The sequence below is a fragment of the Mandrillus leucophaeus genome, unplaced genomic scaffold, assembly GCF_000951045.1.
Source record: "Mandrillus leucophaeus isolate KB7577 unplaced genomic scaffold, Mleu.le_1.0 Scaffold40, whole genome shotgun sequence".
Classification (NCBI taxonomy): Eukaryota; Metazoa; Chordata; class Mammalia; order Primates; family Cercopithecidae; genus Mandrillus; species Mandrillus leucophaeus.
In genome coordinates, this window is record NW_012104254.1 from 7,777,297 (window position 1) to 7,796,324 (window position 19,028).

Sequence of the window (19,028 nt, forward strand, 5' to 3'; positions counted from 1 at the left end):
GGTGGTGGTAACCAAATGGGTCAGAAGCCCATTCCCGTCAGGCAGCTGGGAGCGAGGGCTTGCCCGGCCCCGCCTCTGCCCGCCGCGGCCCCGCCTCCTCCGGCCCGCGGAGGCTGCGCTGTCTAGCAGGCACGCCGTTCTGGGCTGCGAGTGGCTCGCTGGGCAGGTCCTTGGGGACGTGGTGCTCCCGCTTCCAGGTCTCCGCTTCGTGTGTGCGCCCTGCACTTAGGGATCCGTCCCTCACTGCCCTGGTACCCGCAAGCCTCTCGGCCCCTGACCTTCGCCCTGGGAGGTTCTGGCCAGGTGCCGGGAGGGACGCTGTGTCGAGGGCGATCCCCCCAAAGCAGCGTCCCGTGCTAAAGGTACGCCCCGCGGCTTTCCCTTCAGCCGCACGTTGGCTGAGAAGGACGGTAAACTGTGCTTTTGTATTAGGAAGATGCTGGCTTCCCATTCACTCTTAGTTTCACCCTCCAAACTGGGATTGAGTTACTCTTTCCTGGAGGCCAGTCTTTGGGTGGCCTGCCGGGACTCTGGCTGGTTTTGCGATAATTGCTTCATTTTCTTTCCTCTCGCTTCCATTCTTTTTTCTTTATAGGGAATAAAATATGAAATGCTTACATTCTTATTGGACGGCCTAAGATATTCCTTGTCGATGTCTCTAAGTAAAAGATACACTTTAGCCCTGCCTGTGTGTTCAAAGTTCCCAGCACACTAAACTTTCAGCAAGCATGTACCACGTGTGTCCATAAGTCCCTTAAGGGTGATGCTGCTGTATCTCCCACGTGGACTTGGGCATGCTACCTCTTGTTCATAGGTGCTGACTGGCAGAGCAAAAAGTACAGTACAGCAGGGTCTCTTATCGCAGTTTTTCGTTCAGTGTCATTTTGTATAACTTGAGGAGAAAAAAAATAATAAGAAGTTCCTACCGGGGCTACTATTTTTGTGGACCTTGCGCCTTCTCCCCACGTCTGCATGGGTTTTCACCAGGTGCCCCAGGGTACTGCCTGCCACATCTCAGTGCAGGCTGGGTGAATTGGCCTTGTCTGTTTTTCCTGTCTGAGTGTGGGTGTGAGTGCTCCCTGCGATGGAATGTCCTCGTGTCCAAGGGTTAGTTCCCACCTTGCACCCTGAGCTGAGTGGATAGGCTTCAGCCACCCTCAACCCTGAACTGGAATAATTGGGTAAATAACTATCTTACTTGTTTTTATTAATCTTCCTTAAATGTATGTATAGCTCCCATTTATTTCAATGTATAATATTAGAAGTGTTTTGGTTTTTATTTAGGAGTTTGGTGATGTTTTTGTGACCAGAAATATAGGAACTTAACTCTTGTTTATATAAATTGGCCTATGGTAAAATGGTTTTGTTATATGTCATTTTGCTTACAGTCAGTTTCCAAGAATCTGTTGATAACATTAGGTGAGTACTTACAGTACTGGGTGAGTGTGTTAGGTCACAGTTTAAGTGTTTAGTAAAAATTGGCCATATCTCTTTTTAACACTGCTGAATTTCCTTCAGGCCTCAAGCTTTTGCTGATTTTTCATGACTTATTTACAGCATACGGTAGAGTGCTTTGTATATTTTTAGAGAGTGCTACAATAGTTAATTTGGTAATTCATGAATGCAGCTGTCACTGAGACAACTGGAACCCTAAAAAGATAACTGGGTTTTCTTTGGCTTAAATGAAATTCAAATCATTGCTGAATTGAATTCATCAACTCTCTCATTTCTTCTTCCTCTTTGCCCCCACTTGTTTGTCTTCTTTCCTGTGGCCTTTATTTCACCACTAAGTCATCACCAAAGGAGAGTCATCCTGGATGCCTTGCTGTTCCTCACCCACAACCAAGTCCTTTAGATTCTCTTATCCATCTCATCTTCATTTCATCTAAGTAATTTAGGGCCTCACCATTTTTTATCACATTATTAAGTAGCCTTCTAATTTCTGCCTTACTTGTGACACAGGATTTTTTTTTTTTTTTTTTGACGTTGCTTTGCCAACTGGAGACCTCCGCAGCCAGAGACCTACCCAGGCCTTTCTTGGGCTGGCATTGCCACAGGAGGTGCCCTGCACAACTGGCCCACTGGGCCACTCCTGGCTTGCATGCAGGCATGGATCCTGTGGCCACCTGACTGTGGGCTCAGCCCCTGGCAGGAGAGGGTGTCTGAGCTAGCGAGTGCAGAGTTGTGTGGCGTCCAGCTGGTTGCTCCAAGTGCCGGCACAGGAGCTGGCTCCATGCACAGTTTGCGACTGGACCAGGCATGTCACAAGTGACTCCCACAGTGGACTCTGGAGTCCAGACTAGGGGAAGGTGGTGGTAACCAAATGGGTCAGAAGCCCCAGAGGTGGGTGTTACAGCATGCTAACAGCTCTTTTAGACCTGCCATCTGCAGCCTGATGAACAGGGGCGTGTTAACAGCCCTATCAGTCCTGTTACCCCACTCCAGCCCACGGCTCTGGGGCTGACCTGGCCACCTGCCCTGCTTCTTGTTGCATGGGGTGGCCACCAGGTGCTGCTGGTGGGGTGGAGAGCTACTGTGTTACTGTCTTCTTCCTACCCATGTTTGGTGGCATTCTGAGCTCTTGTCCCATGTCCAAGAATGAGATTACACTAACAACTGGAGGGTGAGGAGAACAGAGAAGAGTTTCATTGAGCAACTGAACAACTCTTGATGCAGGATTTTTGCTCTCAGCTAAGCTAGGTCTGAGTTTTTGTCTCACAACCAGGAAGAATTAGATGTGTGGACCCCAGAGAGTGAGTGGAGTAGAATTTATTTAGTGAAAGGAAAGCTCTCAGTAAAGAAAGGGATCCTGAAAGCAGGTTGCTGGTTGCCCCCTTTACAGTTGAATACCTGGGCTTAACGTGCAAATTTCTGGAAGCTCCACCTCATCCTTCCAGTGTGCTTATGGGCCCTTAGTCTGAGCTACTCCATATTGATTATTTCCCTTACTGCGCATGTGTTAGGGAATGGAATTTTCTACTGTGGGCATGTTTAGGCAACCCCTCTGTGCAAGTTCCCTTATCTGCACTAAACATCTGGTGTAAGCACTTTTGGTGCAGGTCGTAGGTTCTTCATGGACCCTTCCCTTACTGTCTGCCTAAAGCAAGCTGGTTAACTCCTTTTATTCTCAGCCAAGGGGGGACACAAGGGTGGTCCCCCACCCAAAGTAGGGTGGCCTCTTTGCCAGCATGGCTGGGTCTGGGGCTTTTATGGGCTCAGAATAGGGAAGTGCCAGGTGATTGATTTGTGAGTATGCAAAAGAGGCTAAAACAAAGGCACCACTCAAAGGTGGGCACAACAGTATGAAAAAACAAATGAGAGAAGGGTGGGTATCAATCAGAGGAAAGTGTGCCAAATGGGAAGAGAGGTTCTCAATCTGGTCCTTAGATTTATTCAGGACATGTAGCTAGGCTTTAAACTGTCTTCAGCTTAAAGGTCGGGTTTCACTGGGGACCCGCCCCCATCTGCCTAGGATTTGTCTGCCTCCTGCTGCTATCACTTGGGTTCTTTTAATTCCAGCCCTCCTCCATACAGGTGCCAGAGTGATTTTCCTAAAGCACAACCTGTCACTTGCCTGTTGCATTGTTTCAGTGGCTGCAAACACCCATAGCAGAATTTCTTATATATTTATTTATTTTTATTACACTGTAAGTTCTGGGGTACATGTGTAGAACGTGCAGTTTTGTTACATAGGTATACACGTGCCATGGTGATTTGCTGCACCCATCAACCTGTCACCTACATTAGGTGTTTCTCCTAATGCTATCCCTCCCCTAGTCCCTAGACAGGCCCCTTTCCTGTTGCTGTTTTTGTTTTTTGTTTTTGAGATGGAATCTTGCTCTGTCGCCCAGGCTGGAGTACAGTGAGGCGATCTCAGCTCACTGCAGCCTCCACCTCCCAGGTTCAAGTGATTCTCCTGCCTCAGCCTCCCCAGTTGCTGGGATTACAGGTGTGCACCACCACACTTGGCTAATTTTAATATTTTTAGTAAAGACGGGGTTTTGCCATGTTGACCAGGCTGGTCATGAACTCCTGACCTCAGATGATCCCCCCACCTTGGCCTCCCAAAGTGCTGGGATTACAGGCATAAGCTACCACTCCTGGCCCATAGCAGAATTTCTTTCTCTTTTTTTTTTTTGAGATGGAGTTTTTTGCTCTTGTTGCCCAGACTGGAGTGCAATGGCATGATCTCGGCTCACTGCAACCTCTGCTTCCCGGGTTCAAGTGATTCTCCTGTCTCAGCCTCCCAAGTAGCTGGGATTACAGGCGCATACCACCACACCCGGCTAATTTTTGTATTTTTAGTAGAGATGGGGTTTCATCATATTGATCGGGCTGGTCTCAAACTCCTGACCTCAGCTGATCTGCCCGCCTCTGCCTCCCAAAGTACTGGGATTACAGGCATGAGCCACCACACCCAGCCGAGCAGTATTTCTTATACCCAAATAAGGTACCCAGGATCTTCCATTGTTAACTTAAAACCTTTTTTAGTATGTCACATATATGCAAAGATAAAACTAGGTATAAACTCTTCATGTTGTCTCTTTCTTTTTTTTTGTCTTTTTAATTTGTGTATGTATGTGTTGTATCTTTTATACACCGATAACACCCAAACATCTACAAGGTAAATGAAACAAAGCTATAAAACCAGTAAATTCAAATGATTGTGAGCAATGAGACTTTAGTTGGACCTAAAAAGCTCTAATCATGAATGTCCTCTGTGGCGTACCTTCCTTAAAGAAAGGTCTGTCCATATTGCCCTTGTGTTGAGAGATTACTTGATGCCTTCACCTCTTTTCTTTATTTAAATCACCACAAAACCTTCCTTTGTTCAATATGTCATGGCTTCATTTGTCCTTCACTTGACAAACAACATTATTTACATATAGTAGTCCCCATTTCATTCTTGTTAACATGCACCAATGACAAACAGCACCACTTGTTTAGCAGTACACTCCTAAACACACATGTGTGAATTCAAATCTTGTGACAGCACTCAATTAAAAAGTGCTAGGTTTCTCATACAGAAATCTCATAGCCTTGAAGATATGTGTACAAAATCCCTAGGGGTTCACATAAGGTATACCTTTAGTATAAAATCTGAATCTCTTTGGGTAGAGTAGCGGGCACTTCATTATCTTCCCACATTTTCATGATCTTGCCCATATTTTCAGCTTCATTTCTTTGGCCATCCCTCATGTTTGCTTTTGTGGTTCTGACATGTTTGCCGACTTTCTCAAGCCCATGTGCCTTTATATTTGAGATTTTTTTTTTTTATCTGAAGCTTCCTTTCCTCTCCTCTTATCAGTTTATCTCAAGACTCATCCCAGGTATCCGAGCTCCACTGAGACCCTTCCCCTAACTCCTCCAGCTTACTTAGTAGCCTTTTCTGTGCTTCCATGTTACTGTCTACACTGTTGTGGCACTATATTAGAATTGTCATTTGTCTGTCTTCCCAACTAACCTGGGCAGAAACTGAGTAGTAATATAATTCTCCCTGCTTTACACTACCTAAAATGTGGTTAATGCATATGTTGAATGAATGAATGGACTATAAAAAACAGTATGTTTGTATAGAATCTATTATCAGCAGCTAAGTACCCTTTTTTTTTTTTTTTTTTTTACTTTCTTTTATTTTCTTGGGAATAAATCTCAAAGGCTGGTCCTGAACTCCTGGGCTTAAGCAATCATCCTGCCTCAGCCTTCCGAGTAGCTGAGATGTATAGTGGGATTATAGGCATATACCACAATACCTGGCAATAGCAGCTACTTTTAGCTTAGATGCAGATATAGTCTCCACTTATTCTTTAAATCAGTAGGAAGTCACAATATTATTAAATAACTTTCAAAAAAACTTAAATCCTTAAGACTTCTACCTATAAAGTAGATATTTTCCATTTGTTGAAGGTAAAATGGCATAAATAGATACAGTTTTATGACTGGAAAATGACTTCTCTTGGTTTTGGGCATAGAACAAATATTGGTTCTTCTTTTTTTTTTTTCTATTCTTTGTCTGTGTTATGTTTACAGAATACTTAACTATCCTAGTCATGATATTTTAAAGACAAGAAAGAAGAAATACTAATTCAAAAGTTAATAAAATGCTTTTTGTTCATATACTTTGTTTAAAGAAGCATAATATAACTGAATAAATGTATAAAATACTCAGGTTATTAAACTTGAACATTTATTCAGAGACAAATTTTAATCAAGCTATAGGAAGTCATTTATTCAACATGTTTTTGTTTTTCATCCATAATGTGCAGGAAAAAAATTTTGGCTTAGCGTATGGCTGTAAACAGGATAGACAAGGTCCCTACATGTGGGAGGAGATAGACAATAAATAAATAGATGAAAAAAATAAGATTTTCAGGTAGCGATAAGTGCTGTGAAGAAAATAAAACAGGGTGATGTGCTGGAGGGTGGTTGAACACCCTGCTTTAGCCAGAGTGGAAGAGAATACTTGTAAGCTGAGCCCTGAATGATAAGGAGGAGCTGATCTGCAACAGTCCAGAGTAGTAGTCCAGGCAAAGGGATGCTTGAGTTCAGGATCCCTAAGGCTTATAATAAGAAGTCAAAAACTCTCAGAAGGCCAGTGTGACTCTTTAGTGTGCAGGAGGGAGGTAAATTTGGAGCAGTCGAATGGGACCAAGACATGTCAAGCTTTGTAGGCCATGGTAAGGAATTTTGGATTTTATTCTGTTATGATAGGAGGCTTTGAAGAGGGGAGTGACGTGATCTATTTTGTGTTACAAAAAGGTCATTATGGCTATAGAGTGGAAAAAATATTGTGGAGGGCAAGAATAGTTAGAAGGAGACAGGTGGCTATTGTGTTCAACCAGGTAAGAGATTATAGTGTTTTGGACTAGAGTGGTAACAGGAGAGATGGAAAGAAGTGAACAAGATTCAAGATAAATTTTGGAAGTAGAGTTGACAGGACTTCTGATATAGTGGATATTAAGGATGAGGAAAAGAAAAGAATCAAGTGAAATCCTAATAAAACAGAAACACAATAAACATTCCCAAACTCCTCAAAACAAATTGGAAACATGATGTGATGCCAAAGAAACAATGCCTGGATTTTATTAAAGGTGTGCAGCAGCATTATACATTAGTGCTAAGGAATGTTAGGATTTGTTATGTGGCTAGGGCATGTGGGAAAGGGGAATAAAATCGGATCCCAAAAGTACGTAGGGGTCAGACCATGTGGAACTATGGAAATGTGATGAAAAACCATTAGAGTGATATGACATTCTTTTTAAACAGATATTTGGCTGCAGCATCAAGAACAAGGGTAAAATATGAGAGACCACTTAGCAGGTAATTGTAGTAGTCCAGGTGCAAGTCACTTTTGGAAATTTATTTTGAAGTTATTGAACCTTTTGACCACAAGTTTGGTTCTTATGTTTTCTTTCCTCTCTATATTTTAATGATGTGTGTCTGAACACACAGTGTATTAATGCATATATGAAGTTTTCAGAAAGATTTAGGTTTAAAGGATTGATAGTAAAGCTTGCAGACTCACCCTCTTATTTTAAACAATATTTATTCAAAAGAATATCAATCCTTTTATGCTATGTTACAGATAACATAGCATAATATACAAATAACAGTTATAAAATGAACACCCGTATACTTATCATCAACTTAAAAAGAAACAGAATATTACCTAAAACTTTGACATCTCTTATGTGCCCTGCTGGTTCCCAGATCCCTCTTTCTTCTTTAGATAAATAAAAAATTGTTTTAAATGTTTTTGAACATCATTCAAATGTGTACTCTTCTATAGCTTGACTGTATTTTTCTCAACATTACATTTTACGATGTTCATTCATTTTTACTACTGTATTGTATTTCCTTGTATGAATTTGTTATAATTAATTTATCCCCTTTCTACTAGCTAGGCTTTTTGTTTCTTTCAGGTTTTTTGTTTTTCTTTCTGTGTTTTTTGAAATAGAATCTCACTCTGTTGCCCAGGCTGGAGTACAGTGGCGCAATCTCAGCTCACTGCAACCTCTGCCTTCTGGGTTCAAGCAATTCTCCTGCCTCAGCCTCCCGAGTTGCTGGGATTACTAGTGCCTGCCACCATGCCTGGCTAATTTTTGTATTTTTAGGAGACATGAGGTTTCACTATGTTGGCTAGGCTGGTCTCGAACACCTGACCTCATGATCCGCCTGCCTCGGCCCCCCAAAGTGCTGGGATTACAGACGTGAGGCACCGTGCCTGGCCTCTTTCCGGTTTTTTATTTCTAGAAAAGTGCTGTTACAGACATTCTTATCCCTGTCTCCTGGCACACATGTTAAAGAATGCATTAGTTTTCTTTTGCTGTGTAACAAATTACTACAGTTTTAGTAACTTAAATTAACACCCATTCATTACCTCAAAGTCCTTTAGAAGTCCTAAAACAGCATAGCCTAATTCTCTGCTCAGGATCTCACCAGGCTGAAATTGTGGTGTCAGCCTGAGCTGTGGTCTCATCTGCGACTCACAGTCCTGTTCTACCCTCACTGGATATTGACACAATTCCATTCCTAGCAGCTATAGGACTGAATTCCTCAGCTCTGAGACTAATGTATAACTATTCCCTGCCACATGGCCCTTTTCACAACCTGGCAGTCTGCTTCTTCAAGGCAAATAAGAGAATGTCTCTCTGGCCTCCTCTGCTAAGATGAGGTCTTACATAAAAGTAACCTATGAAGGAGATGACTGTCCATCATTTTCACAGGTCCCATCCACACTGGTGGACTGTGCAGAGGATGAGGGGTTGAGTATCTTGGGGACTGTGCTATAATTCTGCTGCCACAAAGAGTTGCTCCAGAGTATATACCTAGGTACTTAATTGCTGAATTATGTGGTATATGCATTGTATTAGTCCGTTCTCACACTGCTAATAAAGATACCCGAGACTGGGTAATTTATAAAGGGAAGAGGTTTAATTGACTCACAATTCCTCATGGCTGGGGAGGCCTCAGGAAATTTACAGTCATGGCAGAAGGAGAAGCAAACATGTCCAGAAGCAGCAAGAAGTGCAGAGCAAAGTGGAGGAAAAGCCTTTTATAAAACCATCAGATCTCGTGAGAGCACACTCACTATCATGAGAACAGCATGAGGGTAACCACCCCCATGATTCAGTTACCTCCCACTGGGTCCCTCCCACAACATGTGGAGATTATGGGAACTACAATTCAAGATGAGATTTGGGTGGGGACACAGCCAAACCATATTCTGCCCCTGGCCCCTCCCAGAGCTCATGTCCTCACATTTCAAAACACAATTATGTCCTTCCAACTGTCCCCCAAAGTCTTATTCCAGCATTTACTCAAAAATGTAAGTCCAACATCTCATCTGAGACAAGGCAAGTCCCTTCTGCCTATGAGCCTGTAAAATCAAAAGCAAGCTATTTATTTCCTAGATATAATGGGGGTACGGGCATTGGGTAAATACACCTAATCCAAATGGGAGAAATTGGCCAAAACAAAGGGGCTACAAGCCCTATGCAAGTCTGAAATCCAATAGAGCAGTCATTAAACCTTAAAGTTCCCAAATGATCTCCTTTGACTCCCTGTCTCATATCCAGGGCATGCTGATACAAGAGGTGGGCTCCTATGGCCTTGGGCAGCTCCACACCTGTGGCTTTGCAGGGCACAGCTTCTGTCCTGGCTGCTTTCATGGGCTGGTGTTGAGTGTCTGAGGCTTTTCCAGGCACACGGTGCAAGCTGTCGGTGGATCTACCATTCTGGGGTCTGGAGGACGGGGGCCCTCTTCTCACATTTCCACTAGGCAGTGCCCCAGTAGGGACTCTGTGTGGGGGCTCCATACCACATTTCCCTTCAACACTGCCATAGCAGAGGTTCTCCATGAGGGCTCCACCCATGCAGCAAACTTCTGCTTGGACATCCAGACATTTCTATACTTCTTCTGAAATCTAGGCAGAGGTTCCCCAAACTCAATTCTTGACTTCTGTGCACCCACAGGCCCAATACCATGTGAAAGCTGCCAAGGCTTGGGGCTTGCCCCCTCTGAAGCCATGGCCTGAGCTGTGCCTTGGCCCCTTTTAGCCACAGTTGGAGCAGCTGGGGTGCAGGGCACCAAGTCCTGAGGCTGCACACAGTAGGGGGTCCCTGCACCCAGCCCCGGAAACCATTTTTCCCTGGTAGACCTCTGGGCCTGTGATGGGAGGGGCTGCCTCAAAATTCTCTGACATGCCCTGGAGACATTTTCCCCATTGTCTTGGTGATTAGCATTTGGCTCTTCGTTACTTATGCAAATTTCTGCAGCTGGCTTGAATTTCTCCCCAGAATATGGGTTTTTCATTTCTACTGCATTATCAGGCTGCACATTTTTCAAACTTTTATGCTCTGCTTCCTCTTGAGCACTTTGCTGCTTAGAAATTTCTTTCTACAGATACCCTAAATCATCTCTTTCAAGTTCAAAGTTCCACAGATCTCTAGGGCGGGGGCAAAATGCCTCCAGTATCTTTGTATAGCAAGAATGACTTTTAGCCCAGTTCCCAACAAGTTCCTCATTTCCATCTGAGACAACCTCAGGTAGGACTTTATTGTCCATATCACTATCAATATTTTGGTCAAAGCCATTCAGCAGGTCTGTAGGAAGTTCCAAACTTTCCCACATCTTCCTGTCTTCTGAGCCCTACACGTCTCTAGGAAGTTCCAAACTTTCTCACATTTTCCTGTCTTTTGAGCCCTCCAAACAGTTCCACCCTCTGCCTGTTACCCAATTCTTTTTTTTTTTTTTTTTTTTTGAGACGGAGTCTCACTCTGTTGCCCAGGCTGGAGTGCAGTGGCCGGATCTCAGTTCACTGCAAGCTCCGCCTCCTGGGTTCACGCCATTCTCCTGCCTCAGCCTCCCGTGTAGCTGGGACTACAGGCGCCCGCCACTGTGCCCAGCTAGTTTTTTGTATTTTTAGTAGAGATGGGGTTTCACCATGTCAGCCAGGATGGTCTCGATCTCCTGACCTCGTGATCCGCCCGTCTCGGCCTCCCAAAGTGCTGGGATTACAGGCTTGAGCCACCGTGCCTGGCCCTGTTACCCAATTTTATTACTTCCACATTTTTGGGTATCTTTATAGCAGCACCCCATTCCTGGTACCAATTCACTATATTAGTCTGTTTTCATGCTACTGTTCTCATAGTACAGTTCTCATGCTACAGTTCTCATACCTGAGACTGGGTAATTTATAAAGGGAAGAGGTTTAATTGTCTCACAGTTCCACATGACTCAAGAGGCTTCAAGAAACTTACAATCAGAAGGGGAAGCAAACATGTCCTTCACATGGCAGCAGCAAGGAGACATGCTGAGTGAAGCAGGGGAGAAGTCCCTTATAAACCCTCAGATCTCATGAGAACTCACTATCATGAGATCAGCATGAGTATAACCACCCCCCATAATTCAGTTACCTCCCACTGGATCCCTCCCATGACATGTGGAGATTATGGGAACCACAATTCAAGATGAGATGTGGTTGAGGACACAGCCAAACCATATCACACACCTTCAGCTTTATTAGGTGATACCATGTTGACTCTATATGTCATTATAGTAATTTCTATCCTATTAGCTGACTTCCCATTACTTTACATCCTTGCCTGCATTTGTATTGTCAGACTTAAGTTTTTGGCAATGTGGTGAATATAAGACTCTATCATGTTATGATTTTTAATGCATTTTCCGTGTTATAAATACAGTTGAGCATCTTTTTTAATGTTACTAGGCATTCCTTTTTTCATTCTTGTGCAAAGCCTGATCTTGACTTTTGCCCATTTTCTATTAGATTGTGTGTCTTTTTCTTCTTAATGTTTACAATGTTTCTGCATGTTGGCCAGGTGTGGTGGCTCACACCTGTAATCCCAGCACTTTGGGAGGCCAAGGTGGGTGGATCACGAGACCAGGAGATCGAGACCATCCTGGCTAACACAGTGAAACCCTGTCTCTACTAAAAATACAAAAAATTAGCTGGGCGTGGTGGCAGGCGTCTGTAGTCCCAGCTACTCTGGAGGCTGAGGCAGGAGAATGGTGTGAACCCGGGAGGCAGAGGTTGCAGTGAGCCGAGATCGCGTCACTGCATTCCAGCCTGGGCAACAGAGCAAGACTCTGTCTCAAAAAAAAAAGAATGTTTCGAATGTTTCTGCATGTTTCTCCATACCAATCCTTCATCATAATATGTGTTACAAATATCTTCTCCCAATTTGTGGCTTATTTGATACTATATCAAAAAAGAAGCTCACATTAAATGTGGTAAAAGTAATTAGTATTTCCTTTTATGGTTATAATTTTACTCTTGTTTAAGAATTGCTTAACTTGAGGTTATAAAGATATCCTCTTATTCTTTTTCTAGGTTTTAAAGTTTTAACTTTCCCACTTAAGTCTTCAATCAGTAATGAAATTGATTTGAGATATGGTATAAATTAGAGATCCTTTCATTATTATTATTTTTTAAATATGAATAATCACTTGTTCCAGACCCACTTATTGAATAGTCCCTTCATTTCTTCACAGATCTGCGGTGCTAGTTCTGTTGTAGATAAGTTACCTATCTGGTCAAGTCTATTTCTATGCTCTGTTTTCTGTTCCATTATCCTATTTTTCTTTCCCCAGTGGTGATAAGTCACCACTTATTCACTGCGGTTTTATCATAAGGCTTGAGAGCTGGTAGGGGAAGTGTTCCATCTTACTCCTCTTCTTTAGGAGTGTCTTATTTCTTTTTTGCCGTTGGCACTTTCATATACCTTTTAAAATCAGCTTGGGCTTCCCCAAAACCTTATTGAAATTTTGATTGGGATGGCATTAAATCTGTGTATCAGTTTGAAGAGAACTGACGTCTTTACCATATCAAATAATCCTATCTATGAAGACTATAGAGTCTTTCCTCAGATTACTAGGGAGTTTGGTTCCAGGATGCCCCATATAGCAAAATCCACAAATCCTCAAGTCTTTCAATTGACCCTGTGGAACCCAAGTATATGAAAAGTTGGCCCTCCTTATATGCAGATTTCACATCCCCCAAATACTGTATTTCCAATCCGAGTTTGGTTAAAAAAATCCTCATATAAGTGGATCCATGAAGTTTAAACCCATTGTATTCAAGAGTCACTATGTAACTCTCCATTTATTTAGTTAGATCTTCATGAGTGGCTTAGTGAAGTTTTATAATTTTTTCTTTAAAGGACTTGCATATTTTACAACTTCCTAAGTATATTATATTTTTCATCATTGTTATAAATATGTGTTTGTGTGTGTATATATGTATGTATTTTTTTTAGAAGTAGGGTCTCACTGTGCTGCCCAGGCTGGAGTGCAGTGGCTATTCACAGGTGTGATCATCATGCATTACGATCTCAAACTCCTAGGCTCAAGTGATCCTCCTGCCTCGGCCTCCTGAGTAGCTGGGACTACAAGTGGTACCACTGTGTCCTGCTAAATAGTATATTTTAAAATTAGGTTTTCTAACTATATGTTTGCTAGTATATGAAAATATAATTGTCTATTTGTATATTGATCTTTTATTTGGCAATCTTGCCAAACTTTCCATTTAATAGTAATAATTGTCATTTGTAGGGTTTAGGGGATTTTTTTCTGTGTAGATAATCATATCCTTAGGAAATTGTGACAGTTTGTTACTTCCTCCTCTACCTTTTACTTTTTATTTTTCTTTCCTTTCTTACTGTCCTGGCCAGGACCTCCAGTGCAGTGTTGAGTAGGACCATTGATAATGGACATCCTTGTCTTATTCATGTTTATAAAGGGAATACTTCTAATATTTCACCATTAAGGATGACATTGTAAGTTTTTGGCAGCTACCCTCTATCAAGTTAATGAAATTGTCTTCCATTTCACAGTAACTAAAAGTTTTGATTTTTAATCATGAGTGAATGTTGAATTTTATCAGATGCCTTTTCTGTATCTGCTGAGGTCATTATACGATCTTTTATTTTAATCTGGTAATGTGGCACATTACATTGATATACTTTCTATTGTTCAACCAAACTTGGGTTTATTTAGATCAATTTTTGTGACATATTTTGTTTTTTATACATCGTAAGCTTTGGGTGGCTGCTAACCTCAGTGCTCATTCAGCTCTGGACTTTTGCTAGCTTTTGGTCTCTGAGGATTTCTCTTTCTTGCTGGCTCAGGGGTATGTTTAACAGGATTTCTTTTTAAAACATATTAATCCAGCCATTTAGGGGTGGTTGATAGCAGAAAGGATTTTGGAGTGTCAAGTTCACCTAATTTGCGGAACTAAAATTCCACTTTATTATACTTTTAGTTTAAAAGCTTCTGTTAATATAAGATATGCTTTAAATAATCACTTACCACCTTGTCTGCCTCCTCTTCTTTTTCTTCTTCTTGTCTCTCTGCATAACCACGCCAGTCTCTACTGAAAAGACAAAAGAATAGTCTAGCGGGAAGAGCATCATACCAGGAGTCAAAAGCTACAAGTTCTAGTGCCAGCACCATCACTTCCTGAGATCTTGACCAAGCCGCTTTCTTTTGCTGTTTTTAAATAAAATTATTGTATTTTTTGTAGAGACAGGGTTTCACCACGTTGCCCAGGCTGGTCTTGAACTCCTGAGTTCAAGTGATCTGCCCACCTTGGCCTCCCAAAGTGCTGGGATTACAGGTGTGAGCCACAGTGCCCAGCCAACACTTTCTTTCTCTAAGTTTTACTCAGTCATCTGCTTGGTGGAAACACTCAGGATTGAAGTGAGATCACATATTTATAAATGTGAACATGTTGTAAGGGGAAAGGATGAGAAGCAATGATATACAGTACATTCTCTGTTTAGAAATGTAACAGAAACAGAGTTTGAGGAAAGGAGAGGTTTAAATCAGTCACATGGGAACTATTTTGTCTGAGACTATAATGGTGGGTACATGACACCATGCTTATCTTAAAACCCATAGAGCTTTAAAGCACAGAGTGGAATTTAATATATTCAAAAATTTTAAAATAATATCAGGAGTGTGGGGATTCCAGGATGGAATGCAGAGTGACAGAAATAATCTAACTGTATTACAAATGTGTGCAATAACCTCACTGAAAGGGGCCAGAGAAAAGGTGTTGGCCTGAGTAACTTTGGAAATGAGACTGTAAGACTAAAGGCAATGGGAACTGTACATAAGCACTGTACTGCAGTTGATAAAGTTTCCTGTGGTGATATGGGGTAATAATTCTGAAACCACTATATAAGTGTACTGGAATTGAACAATTAATAACTGGATGGTGATTAAACCAGGTTTCTTACTGTTAGAGTAGAAGGCTATAGACAAGCAAGAAGGGAAGGTTGGAGTGATCTGCGTGGTAATGGATTAGAGTTGGAGATACTAGTATGAACTCCAGTTTAATATAGATACAGATGGATGCATATAGAAACACATTATTTATATAGATATGTGTATATACTTGGTTTATTATGCACACCTATATTTCCTTGCTTTGTCCCTTGAGAGGACTGAGAAGCAAGGACAACCTAGTAGCAAGGAACACACCTGGTACCCAGACCATTCTCTAATAAAAGGGACAAAGATTCTTTGGAGAAATGGCTGTTTCTAGGACTAGATCCAGGAATATACAAAATGAGTGCCAGAAAGTAAGGAAGTGCTGAAAACAAAAACACAGTGATGGAACTATGTCAAAAGGAATATAGGAGCCAACTGAAAGGATTTTCCTTTTTTGTTTTTGTTTTTTTTTTGAGACAGGGTCTCACTCTGTCATGCTGGAGTCCAGTATGAGGGTAGTCACCCAGGCTGGAGAGCAGTGGCATGATCTCAGCTCACTGCAGCCGCCGCCTCCAGGGGTCAAGCAGTTTTCCCACCTCAGCCTCCCAAGTAGCTGGGGCCACAGGCACATGCTACTATGCCTGGCTAATTTTTTGTATTTTGGGTAGAGATGGGGTTTCACCATGTTGCCCAGGCTGGTCTTGAACTCCTGAGCTTAGGTGATCCTCCAGCTTCAGCTTCCCGAAGTGCTGGGATTATAGGCATAAGCCACCATGCCTGGCCTGAAAGAGCTCTTAATGGCCAAAGCTCAAAACAATTTGAGCAGCAAAATAACTAAGTTAGTATTTAGTTATAACCTGAAGTGTAACATAAATATCCCTGGTCTGTACTGATATAAATAAAGGATTGAATAAATAAATGAATGGGAGAGAAGAGACAAATCGTCCATACAAAAGAATTCCAAGCATTTTGTGTAGATATTCTGCCCTTAAGGAGGTAGAGCTTAACTGCCCATTTCTTAAATGTGGGCTCTGCATAGTGATTTCCTTCCAAAGAGTACACTATGTAAAAGGGGCATATACCTTAACAATGGAGAGAAACCTGTTAAACCCTGACCAGTATACCTCAAAATTCTTCATAAACAAGGAAAATCTGAGATACTGTCAGAATAAATAGGAGGCTAAGAAGACATGATGACATGGCTGGGCGTGGTGGCTCACACCTGTAATCCCAGCACTTTGGGAGGCCAAGGCGGGTGGATCACGAGATCAGGATATCGAGACCATCCTGGTTAACACGGTGAAACCCCGTCTCTACTAAAAATACAAAAAATTAGCCAGGTGTGGTGGCAGGCACCTGTAATCCCAGCTACTCGGGAGGCTGAGGCAGGAGAATGGCATGAACCCAGGAGGTAGAGGTTGCAGTGAGCTGAGATTGCGCCACTGCACTCCAGCCTGGATGACAGAGTGAGACTCTGTCTCAAAAAAAAAAAAAAAAGACACGATCTCATGTAATAAGGGATCCCGGAACAGAAAAAGGACATTAGGTAAAAATTAAGGAAATGGAATAAAGTATGGACTTAAGTTTATAATAATATACTACTATGGAGTTGTTAATTATGATAAATATACCATAATAATGTAAGATTTAATAGTGGGGTAAACTATATCAGAAATATGGAAATTCTCTATACTATCTGTAACATTTTTGTAAATCTGAAATTAAAATTTACTTTAAAAATGCAACAAGAATATGGTAGACACCACTGTATAGGGGTAGCACAACTTAGTAATTAAGATGAACTCATGTACCAGCCTGCCTGGGTTCAGATCTCAGCCTCACTGCTTACTATCTGTGTAACCCTAGTTACCTTAAGTAACTAGAACTACTTAACTTCTCTGTGCCTCAATTTCTTTATCTATTAGTAAAGATTCTTGGAAGGTCTAAATGAATTTGTGTGTGTGTGCATGTGTATGACTTAGAGTAGTGCCTAGCACAAAGCAAACCCTATACAATTGTTTGAATCTATTTATTATTACTACTTTTTTTCTTTAGTTTTGGGGATTATGGCTAAATTTCGCTGCATCTCTCTTCTTCAGCGTACTGATTTTTAGCTTGGCAGTCCAACAGAACAGTATCCATAATGCTTTGTTCTCATGGGGAAAATCATCGAGATTATAAAGATTCAAGGGAAAGCAGGACCAGAACTTGAGAATCCCCAACCCAGTTTCATGCTTCATATATAGCACTGACTTAGTGAACGCTACAAAGCCTGACAGGATCTACTTTTTATGGGCATAGACATGCCACACATAGAAATTCCGAGTTAACTTTATTTGGTTTTCAGTAGATTCCTTACTAAGATATCCACTTGCCTTGTTAAGCTGATGTTCTTTTTGGGAAAACCACTGCCTGCAATGCAAACCCCTCATATGTAGGGGTCAGCATCTAAAATTTAGATGACATTTGAAGCAAAAATGGGATGTATTATGGAAATATGCATTTCAGGTCTTTTACCTCTCTGCTAAAATAGATGCCAACTCTTTAGAAAACCTCTTACGGATCAGCAGCTCAGATGGAATAGCGTACTGAGTAGAACATAGAATTTGGAGTCAGGAGCCTGCTTGGAGAGTGGGCTCTTGTGGCTGTGTGACCAAGTGCTCGAGCCTCAGCTCCTGCACCTGTACAACAGTGATAACAGAAATGCTTTTCCCACCTTTGTCCCTCACTTACAGGATAGTTGAAGATCAGTTGTGAAAATGAATGTGAGAGCTTTTGTAAGTTATAAAATCTATACAAATATGATCTGTTAGAGTGGTTCTCAGATTTTTCAACCAGAGTAAATGCTAATGGAGCTTTATAGCCTTATTAAGTGTTGCAGCCATCTGGACACCTTTAATTATTAAGGAATAAGGTGACATCATTGAACTTAAAATGCTCTTGATGGAAAATTTTCTCACAGCACTTTAGTTTTTAGGATATTTCTCTTTGGCATAACAAAGGAAGGCATTGTTTTAGTCTGGAATTGTCTGTTTGAGGTGGCAGTTTGAGGAAATGGTTCCCAAAGTCTTCACTGAAATTAGCTGGAGAATACAAAGGTAAATCCCTGTAATATGGGAAGCTACCTACCTCCTTTGGACACAGATCCTCTTGTCCTGGTGTAGAGATGACCAGCAGAGGGTGCACGAGCTTTCCTAGGAGCTGACTCCAGCTTCAGCAGCAAGGCTGGGCAGACCTGACTGGTACCATCTGTGTTTGCTGTCTGATGATTAACAAGTACTATAAATGAAACGATCCTGGTGCGTCAGAAACACAGTCACCAAATGGAAAGAGAGAGCAGCCATAATGTCAAACGACAGTGTAGCAAGTGCCTGCCACAGTTGATGAATAGGAAGTTTCTCGATAACTGGAATTCAGCATTCTAGCATGGGCTGTTTGTTTCTCACATTCTCCTGTTACCCTTTTCCATTTCTAATGATTTCTTTCTACTTCCTGTTTCTTTGCTCCACCATAATCAGCATCCATAATCATCTGCTTTACCTGTTCGGACAATTCGGGGTCTTTTAAGCAACCCTTCTCTGGACATTGACCCTTGGGTATTTGGGTCCGGAATCCAGCATTCTAGTGTGGCTGTCACCTACTGCCTATTATACCATCTTTTATTCCCTAGAATGGATCCTCTACTCATAAATATTATATAGAATTTGTATACTTAATGATTTTAAAATATTTTTATATTTTCAAATTATAAAGGTAATTTCAGTTTACATAGAAAAAAGAATATTTTAGG

At 41.7% G+C, this 19,028-nt stretch overlaps 1 protein-coding gene across 4 annotated transcripts in view; it reads left to right on the plus strand.

The window, feature by feature from the left end:
* Positions 1–19,028, plus strand: part of METTL8 (methyltransferase like 8) — a 107,743-nt gene that overhangs the window by 692 nt on the left and 88,023 nt on the right. The window contains exons 1-2 of one of the 4 annotated variants that reach the window (XM_011991934.1): positions 254–362; positions 988–1,181. The exons of 2 other annotated variants lie outside the window; for them this stretch is intronic. The gene's annotated coding sequence lies outside the window, so the exon portion shown is untranslated. Of the gene's footprint in view, positions 1–163; positions 363–987; positions 1,182–19,028 lie in introns of those variants that run through there. One more of the 4 variants, XM_011991932.1, reaches the window with a different exon arrangement.